The following is a 9,989-nucleotide window of genomic DNA, read 5'->3' as shown; positions in this document are numbered from 1 at the left end:
GCGCACCTTAATAAACAACCACAATAATACTTTCTGATCTGTTGTGTTGATGTGAGATGCCAGATGCGTTACAAAAGTAGTTTCGTTGATCATAAACACAACGCATATATCGCACTCGTCACTGTTTACTTGGTATATTAATTCAAACATTTGTGTGTATATATTAAACAAAGACATATATACAATTATGAACGATTCACTTCCCTGAATGGCAATGCCATGCAGGTTTAATACGCATATTCATATCAAACCTATGCTGCATAAAGTCCAGCAAACAATAATTATGCATTCTCTTATACTCTATACTTGGAGGCGATGTCTAGTAAACCGATAGTCTAGTGTTAGCCACACTCTCTTTCGCATTATCTAATTTTCAATGGCATGACGATGAATTATTCATCCGATCTGCCGCGACCCATGCTAAGGGCAGTCAAACTGCCGTGCTGGGTTACATATTAAAGATAAACAGAACAGTTACTCGTGACCGAAGGGAAGGGGCTAATGTAATCAGAGAAATGTCCTTGAAGTGTTCCTTCATTATGCGCGTCTCTATTTGTTCCTTTGATATAATCCAATTCATAAAGTTATTCACAGTGGTTCCACTCTTGTGTCAAACATTTAGTTTGTCACTTGTTTTATTCAGTTACACATATAACAGATGCACAAGTGAAGGTGTGGCCGGTAACCATCTCTAGCAGCAACACATATAACAGATGCACGAGTATAAGTATTAGTCAGTACTTGCATCCAGCAGTAACACATATAACAGATGCACGAGTATAAGAATGGTCAGTACTTTAGCAGTAACACATATAACAGATGCACGAGTATAAGTGTTAGTTAGTACTTGCCTCCAGCAGTAACACATATAACAGATGCACGAGTATAAGTATTAGTCAGTTCTTGCCTCCAGCAGAAACACATATAACAGATGCACGAGTATAATAATGGTCAGTGCTTGCCTGCACGAGTATAATAATGGTCAGTGCTTGCCTCCAGCAGAAACACATATAACAGATGCACGAGTAGAAGAATGGTCAGTACTTGCCTCCAGCAGTAACACATATAACAGATGCACCAGTATAAGTGTTAGTTAGTACTTGCCTCCAGCAGAAACACATATAACAGATGCACGAGTATAAGTATTAGTCAGTACTTGCATCCAGCAGTAACACATATAAAAGATGCACAAGTATAAGTATTAGTCAGTGCTTGCCTCCAGCAGTAACACATATAACAGATGCACGAGTATAAGTATGGTCAGTACTTGCCTCCAGCAGTAACACATATATAGCAGATGCACAAGTATAAGTATTAGTCAGACTTGCCTCCAGCAGTAACACATATATAGCAGATGCACGAGTTTAAGTATTGGTCAGTACTTGCCTCCAGCAGTAACACATATAAAAGATGCACGAGTATAAGTATGGTCAGTACTTGCCTCCAGCAGTAACACATATATAGCAGATGCACAAGTATAAGTATTAGTCAGACTTGCCTCCAGCAGTAACACATATATAGCAGATGCACGAGTTTAAGTATTGGTCAGTACTTGCCTCCAGCAGTAACACATATAAAAGATGCACGAGTATAAGTATGGTCAGTACTTGCCTCCAGCAGTAACACATATATAGCAGATGCACGAGTCTAGTTGTGGCCGGTTACCACTTCTAGCAATTACACACCACACAATCTTAGTAATCACCACTCAATTAACTAATAAGGAACTATTAAGTTTGGGGGGGGGGGGGGGGGGGGGGGTGAAATCAGATACCATATCACACACTTGTGTCCTATTTTTACAAACTGTTTTCTTAGAAAGGTATTATATATTATCTTCCAATATCTACATGTATTTACGAAGTTTAAGTTGTATCAATGACGGCCGAGTTGATGGATTTCGTCTTTTACGTCTTTCAATGCGTCGTTGCTGGCGCCAAGCTTCATAAACATTGTATATGTGTTTAAAATGTGATGAATTGCGTGTTAAGTGTCGATGAAAAAAATTGTACCATGTCGTGTATAAGATCTATAATAAATGGTATAAAGTTTGTCCTGGAGTCATTATCGAATTACATTGTAACACCGGGTGTCTGAAACACAGTCACCTACTATCGGCAAAATCATCAACTTGCAAAATAAAAAACTTTCTATCTACCTATCACGGCCTAAGATGGGGTAGCGTAGTTTGTCACACAGACCCTGAAAGAATATATATCTATAACATCTCATGTAAGTCTTGTAATGCTTGGCAAATCTAGATTACTGCAGTTTCTGAAAATGGGGATTGTCTAATGGCTGCTTATAATTTATTAAGATAAGTAATAAATGTTTTTTCTTCAAAATATTTTCATTTCAGAGCCTAGATGCGAGTCTAGTTGTAACGTATATACACGTAGTGTCGCTTCTCTTCTTTTAAACTAACATTTAGTCTCTGAAATCTTATATTACACAATATCCTTCTTGACTCTAAAAAATATTTTTTCCCTATGCTGATTATAGAGCTAGCTTGAGCAGGCTAGACTTGCTTTTGTATGCGTTTCTAGATTTATTTTTTGTCATAAAATAAAAATATTCCACGGTCATGGTGCAGGACTACTCCTCTTTCCGTTCGACTAATTAGAAACGGTTCCTTCACTGAAATGCAAAACTAATCTTAAAGGCTTTTAGAAGACATACAAGAGCACAATTCCAGTTTGCTCTAGCGTTTAATGTTTTGAGTGAATAAGTGACATTGATGAATCGGCAAGAGATAAGACCTGTTTATAAGCAGTGGGCAAGAGTTGAACCTGCATGTACCGATGTTTGCCACATGTCAGTCGAGGTGAGGGTCAAGCTTGCCAAGGACTGATGAAAATTCATCTCCTCTGGTGATTAAACCCACCCAAATTGGACTGACAAATTAGGAACGCGGGGAGCGAGGAAAAGAGGTTTGCAGTTTGACCTTGTTTGCAGAGGTCAGGAGAAGATCGTGATGGGCGATATTAGCGCCGTGACAGGGACAAATAAGATTAAATGCATGGTAATTGTAGTTAGTTATCAGGATAGAGATGGGGGATGACGAGCGATAATAGTTAACAACGAGAGGAATGGCCTGTTCTAGTGTTGTTAAAGTGATCGTGGACAGCAATGCCCTGCTAATCTTGGTAATGATTACACTTGTCGATGACATTCATCTGAGATAACGGGAGCTCTTCGATAAGTGACCTTCATTGTAGAATTATATTTATGGGTGAAAATCATAATTTGTAAATAGCCAATGAATAATGGATCCTAATAAAATACACAGAGCCAGAAACCCATTTATTGTCTATACATAGATGTATAGCACACCATAGACCGCATGGGCACTTGCAGTGAGTCGTATAATGGTCAGCGCATAATTGTCATGTCATTTTGGGGGATCTCTGTAACACATGTACGTACGTGAACAGGATTACAGGTGGGAATCTGCATGTATGAATGTAGCAAGCGCATCTTAAGTTTTCTTCTGATGTCGTTTTCGTTTTGGGTGTGTGGGTGATACTGGTTGTTTACTTGTTTTCTTTTGTTGCTTTTTAGGGGGTAGGGGGAGGTGTTTAACATCAAATAAGATTTTCAGCAAGCTGGACTTTTGGATATACTTTATCTTTGAAACTTCAGTGACATCGGATGTGTAACAGACAGTAACAATTCTAGGAGTGGGTGAGTTAGGATTTACTGTCACATCAGCTGTTTTTCTCAATTCACTGATCCGTGTGTTTTATTAGAATTGATATGTAGCATATCGGTCATTTTATGTTAATTATAATTTCGTTGAATACAACTTAATATTACAATATTGATAACCATATCGAGAGTCATGCTACCTATATTTTTACCATAATCATCTCTTGTACAAATCTGGACAGCAAAGTATCTTGACCTCTTCAACAGTAATACCGTATTCGACGTAATAAGCGCCCACGGGGATATTTGCTAATATATTGGCTGGTGGACAATACCTTCCGATTGATCAATGTACACAACACTTATTTATTCGAGTATGATACGTACTCGTGTGTTATATGCACCCTTAATTATGGGCATTTAAATTCTGGAAAAAATGTATCTCTCGTATGTTAACATTTCAGGCTGTCAGCATAAACCACGAAATTTATCTTTCAACTCTGTCTTTTTCACCAAAATAATATTCTAATAAGAGCCCTCTATTTCTAATTTTGAGAGCGTCCTGGGCGCTTATTACGTCGAATACGGTAAGTATAAGTTACTGAGCCATAGTCCAGGGTAAGTATGATAGCTATTGGGGTTAAATAAGTCTCACAACAGTGAAACATATACCACACAGTTATTATTACCGAGTCGCACTTTATTATGACCATCACTTCGCTATTTTATGAATGATTTTTTTTTACATTTCCTTCCTCTATAATACAAGTCCTTGCGAGAATTTCATTGTGCCGTCGTTCTCACACTATGATAGCCGACAAAACCTTTATAGACTTAACAAAATCAGTTTCGCTTCCGCCTTTCAAACTGTGTCACTAGCACCTTACAGAAAGGTTACAATGAGAGCAGGAAGTGCACATGCAAGCAGTTCCGGTTGAAGGTGATCCGACTGAGAAAGGAAGAAACGTGTGACGTCATTGATTTAATGCAGGCAAATTACATAAGCACTGTCGATGGCCTCAGTCTCTTAAACGCAAACAGATCTTTGATATATATAGGCATTTAAAGTTTACCGACATCAGGGAATGTCAAATGTCACGCATGTGGACCGCACTTGCAGGTGGCCGCCATACTGGGGATCCGTTTCTATCACGAAACATGGCTGACGTTTACATGACGTCAATGAGAGCTTTTTCCGGGCTTTCAACTCATTGGATCTTTTGAAATTTCTACGTATCATATTAAACACATTTATGGGCATCATTTATGTTAATTAAGCACCAAATTCGGGTGATGTTCACTATATACATTGTTGATGCATTATTTGTTGGAGGATAGGTCATACATTTATTCTATGGATGGGTCGTTGAGATTAAGGAGGGCGTGTGTGTGTATGGGGGGGGGGGGGGGGGGAGGTCATGTAAAACATTAAAACATGACAGTTCCGTTCTTGCAAATAAAATAATTATAGACGTACTTTTTATTACAGGGGTAGGGGGGCATACAAAATATATCATGTATCGGGGGTGGGGTGGGGAGGATTTGGCATAGATATATGTTCTATAAAATGGGGGTAGGGGTGTGGGGTGTGGGGTGTGGGGTGTGATGGCAGCAATATTTGAAACAGTCCGAAGACCAATCCCACCGGTCCTTCCGCCCCTTTAATAAATTACTAGTCCCTTACCTTTCCACTTTCTTCTCTTTATAATTTAATATATAATATTTAATATATATTAATATATAGATTATACTCACATGGTGGTGCTGAATGACCCTAAACATCATAGTGTTTGTTTTGTTTGTTTTCTTCTGTACTTGAAATAGTATTTCCCGTCAAACGTGATGAGGGCACGGATATTCACATCTTGTACCAGAGTGAGTGACCGAAGCCTGGCCTTCGGCGTTAACGGTTCCCACGTTAGAGCCACACAAGGCTACCCCGACACGTTAAAGAGGACATCCTCTTTATGTTGACGCTACCAAAATACACACAGACTATCCGTATATTATCAAAAGAAATGAGCATGAATATTTTTCATATTTTCATATTTCACATATCAAGACGTTGTTCCGTTGTCACGTGGCCTGACTGTGGGGCAGGGGGGAGCTGCGACGTGTTGTGTTTTTTTGTGTGAAGGTGAAGAACGCGTTGGGAATCTACTCCTGGAAATGTGGGGACAATTTTCACTATTTATACAAAGAGCGGCCAAAGTGCTTTCCGATGTCTAGCTCGCGGCATTAATACCCCGGCATGACACTGGAATCGTAGGTAATTTGGTCGCTTTTTAAAATCCGCTGTTTAAAGCACACGTTGGCATTTGCGAATGTTTTAGAAAATAAAGCAAAGTGTTTTGAACGGGTTGCCTCGTCCTTGTGAGAGGGTGTTTGTTGTTTATCGTGTTTCCCAGGCTTAACCCCAGAACTATAACATAAAAAATAATCAAAACCAGTTTGAAAAAGACATTTGAACGAGGGGGTCAAATCAATAATTAGTTAAATGATATAATACAATCCGGTATGTGTTTTCAAAATGAAGAACATTATTATTTTACTGAGAATTATTCTTTCGTTAATCTGTTTTATGCTGATGGCTTATAACTAACTAATGATGGTTCGTTGTTGTTTTACGCCGCACTGGAGCAGTCAATAAAGTGACTGATATTATGAGGAACGATACACGCCGTCTGGGTACGATTTCACACAGTCAACCAAGTCACCGAGCCTGTCCACAGATCGTACGACCAGTATAGGTTGCAGGGCCCCTTTTCACAAAACTCTCATAGATGTACGACTACGTTAAAATATGGAAGTTAGTGCGTGTTAACGATAAGATAGCTTTGTGGAACGGGGCACGGGGAAACAGCTCTAGTTTAATGAGCAAACACAAATAAAGAAGGAAACCTCACTCAAGTCTAGAATGATTAAGCCTCGGCTCTAGGCTGAAATTAAGCATTGTTCTAGGCTCCATTAGGATTTTAGTTTATATTTTGTAGACATATATGTTTAAATAAGAGAACTTAATGTCTGGGACTAAATGTTAGTCTGAAGTAAACCAAGCAGCGACACTGGCATCGCGTATCAACCTTGAATAAAGAATGTGCACTGACTGACCGAGACAGATGGTACGTAATGTCACGTGCATCTGTCGCCCATCTTATATTACCTTTCTCGCAGCCTGCATCTGACACAAAATCAAGACCCGAGATCAGGACAATAGAACGTCAATGCAGAATGTACCTTCAACACACGCTGATATTGGAGAAAGATGTTACACAGACATTGTGTTCGGGATAAATCAGTGAAAACTGATTTCATTATTGAAAATACATATCATACTTCAATACCATCACTATGTTGATTTTTTATGAATGGCAGTCATTGATCGCCATTTAGTACACGGGCAGACAGAACAGTTTATTTAAGTCTCACTCATGGTACAGTTGATAAAACAAACTAAGTATAAAATACATAAAAAATAAAACCATGACCAATCGAAGCTTTAATAAAATATTTTGGCAGGTGTTGGCAACGTGAAAGATGAGGTTCTTGTCAGTTGAAACATAGTGTAACTTCTCTTGCATATTGTGATACTGAAAGTTAGCGTTTTGTTCATATTTGGTTGGGATATCTCTCAGCATATACATCAGCATATACAATATTATTTGTTTAACAAAAACAATTTCATAAATTAGTATCAACTTTATCCGATATGTTTCTAGACGCAATCCTATTGACATGAAGGTCTTAATGTTTAGTAAAATGTTTAGTAAAATGTTTAGTCCATTCCCGTTTGAGGCCACTTATCGCCTACATCTGCAACTGGTGCAGAGAAACTTGGGTGACTTAGTACCATAAAACTGAAAGTGAAGTCTACAGTATTCGGCCATAACGTTACTAGAATGAGTTATTGATGTATCGGAACTTGAGTGAGAAGGAACTGGAGGTCAATAGCAAGTCAGCCGTATTCAGTCGTAGCGTGACTGAAAGGTCTTATATAGTTAGATGATATAAAACGTGTCGACGATGGACAATACAAGAAGAAGAATACCCCAATTTGGTGTTGAAAACTAGTACAGAGGATTATAAGGTTATGACTCGTACGTGACGTTACAATATAGACACAGGGCTACAGATGCCAGCAATCAAAGTAACCAGGGATCATGGGGACTTACGGTCCTGCTTCCTGCATGGTACCCCAGCAGCATTTACACCACTCATCTGGTAACTTGAAGTACGCTTTGAACATGTCTAACCTCTTTTGTTACAAATAGTCAATTGTTACACAGTGATACGGCGATCCATTTGATACTGTGTATGTAAGGACCCAGTTTCCCCTGCAAGGACTTCCTCGCTGTCTTGTGCCCCTTCTTGGCGGGATTCTGTAGAGTAGTCGCCATGCTGTCATGGATAAGGAAAATGCAATATATGTTTTCATGTTAAATTTGATATTGGAAAATAATAAAAAGAGTGATCTTATTACTCCTCACAATACGTCGATATGGGGCTCCATACAAAGGGGAAATAATATGATTATGTTATAATAATTAAGAACAGAATGTGACACAACTCCGTCTCGATGCTTAATAAAGGTGACACCATGCATAACCAACCAGGAACCAGTCGCAGCGTAAAGCTATATTACTATGACATGATTTGCTCCTGTGCATACTGTTATCGGGGTTTATAGGTGTGTTTACAGTTAGATCGTAATACATTTACGAATAACGAGTGTACATTGAGTGAGTGAGTGAGTTTGGTTTTACACCACTTTTAGCGATATTCCAGCAATATCCCGGCAGGGGACACCAAAAATGGACTTCACAGTGTTCACTGAGTATTACGTTTAAGCCATGTATGAATAATGAGGAATACTTGACTTTAGTAATGTACATCAGTCAGTGTAGTAATAAACCGCGCAGTGAAGATCCTGGGGGTAGAATAGGTCTTCAGCAACCCATTCATGCCGTAAAAGGCGACAATGCTTGTCGTAAGGGGCGACTAACGGTATCAGGTGGTCAGGCTCACTGGCTTGGCTGATGCATGTCATCGTATCCGATTGCGTGGATCGATGTTCATATGTTAATCACTGGATTGTCAGGTCCAGACTCGATTATTTACAGACCGATGTCATATAGCTGGAATATTGCTGAGTGCGGCGTTAAACAAAAAACAAATGCAACTGACGGAAAATAGGTTTCTGGCGTGCCCAAGAGACGCAACTCTGCACAGCAAGTTACAGCGCCTTGGACGACTGGACCACCCGTGCACCCCAGATGTAAGAACACTGTACTCAAGTATATAACACGTATTGAAATGTAGGTATCACATGAGGTAACCCAGTACAGATCTGTACCTGGAATTACGCTGTAGGCTTCTCTGATAATGGACTAGCTCTCCATATCGAAACTGATAGTGTATCACCTGGTACACAATCCACAGCTATATAAACACACAGCATTGACGAAATAATACCACAGTAATGTACATCATATAAGACTCGTGGTTATCATAATATCACCGCAATATGAAACATTACAGGAATTGTCTGGAGAACAAAGTTCGGCAGCATCTGTGTATGGAGGTGATGACCCCACATGCATGAGCTCTGACTCAGCAGTAATCGTCTTCATTATGTCATAATCATATCTTATCTTTCGCATAGCACACCGAGTAACTGGCGTTCATATCTTCAAACCTGCATCATTGCTGTGGCTTCCATAGTGTGCATGTTTGTGCATGTCGGCTCCTGGTACGCAGTTTGTGTAGCAACTGCTGCGGATACAGGTCAAAGGATGCATATTTTCTACATCCTTGCATATTCTTTACACTGTTTTTTTGGCACTGTTGTTCTTGTCTGAGCAGCCATGTGGCGATGATTTGTTTATTTACATATGTATACCTATGTTGCTAGGGGTGGGGTTGAGTTGGGGTGGGTTTTGTGGGTTTGGGTTGGGTGTGGTGGCGTTGTCGAATCCATATATACTACATGCGTGTGAGTTTCACCAAAGGCGAGGGGGCTAACATTTTATTTCCGTTGGGCTTACTTCACAGAAGCACGCACGCATGCATGCATGCACGCACACACGCACGCACGCACGCACACACGCACGCACGGACGCAAGCACATACACCTTAATATAACTGTAACGCCTTTAACAGTTGATTTGTTGTTTTACGCATATATGACGGTGGTCTGTAAATAATCGAGTCTGGGCCAGACAATCCTGTGATTTATATCATGAGCATCGATCAACGCAATTTGGGGTACGATGACATGCTTCAACCAAGTCAGCGTGCCTGACCACCCGATCCCGTTAGTCGCCTTTTACGACAAGCATAGT

This window comes from Haliotis cracherodii, unplaced genomic scaffold, assembly GCF_022045235.1.
Source record: "Haliotis cracherodii isolate W230 unplaced genomic scaffold, xgHalCrac1.p SCAF_11, whole genome shotgun sequence".
In the NCBI taxonomy this organism is placed as follows: Eukaryota; Metazoa; Mollusca; class Gastropoda; order Lepetellida; family Haliotidae; genus Haliotis; species Haliotis cracherodii.
This window is presented reverse-complemented; position numbering follows the sequence as displayed.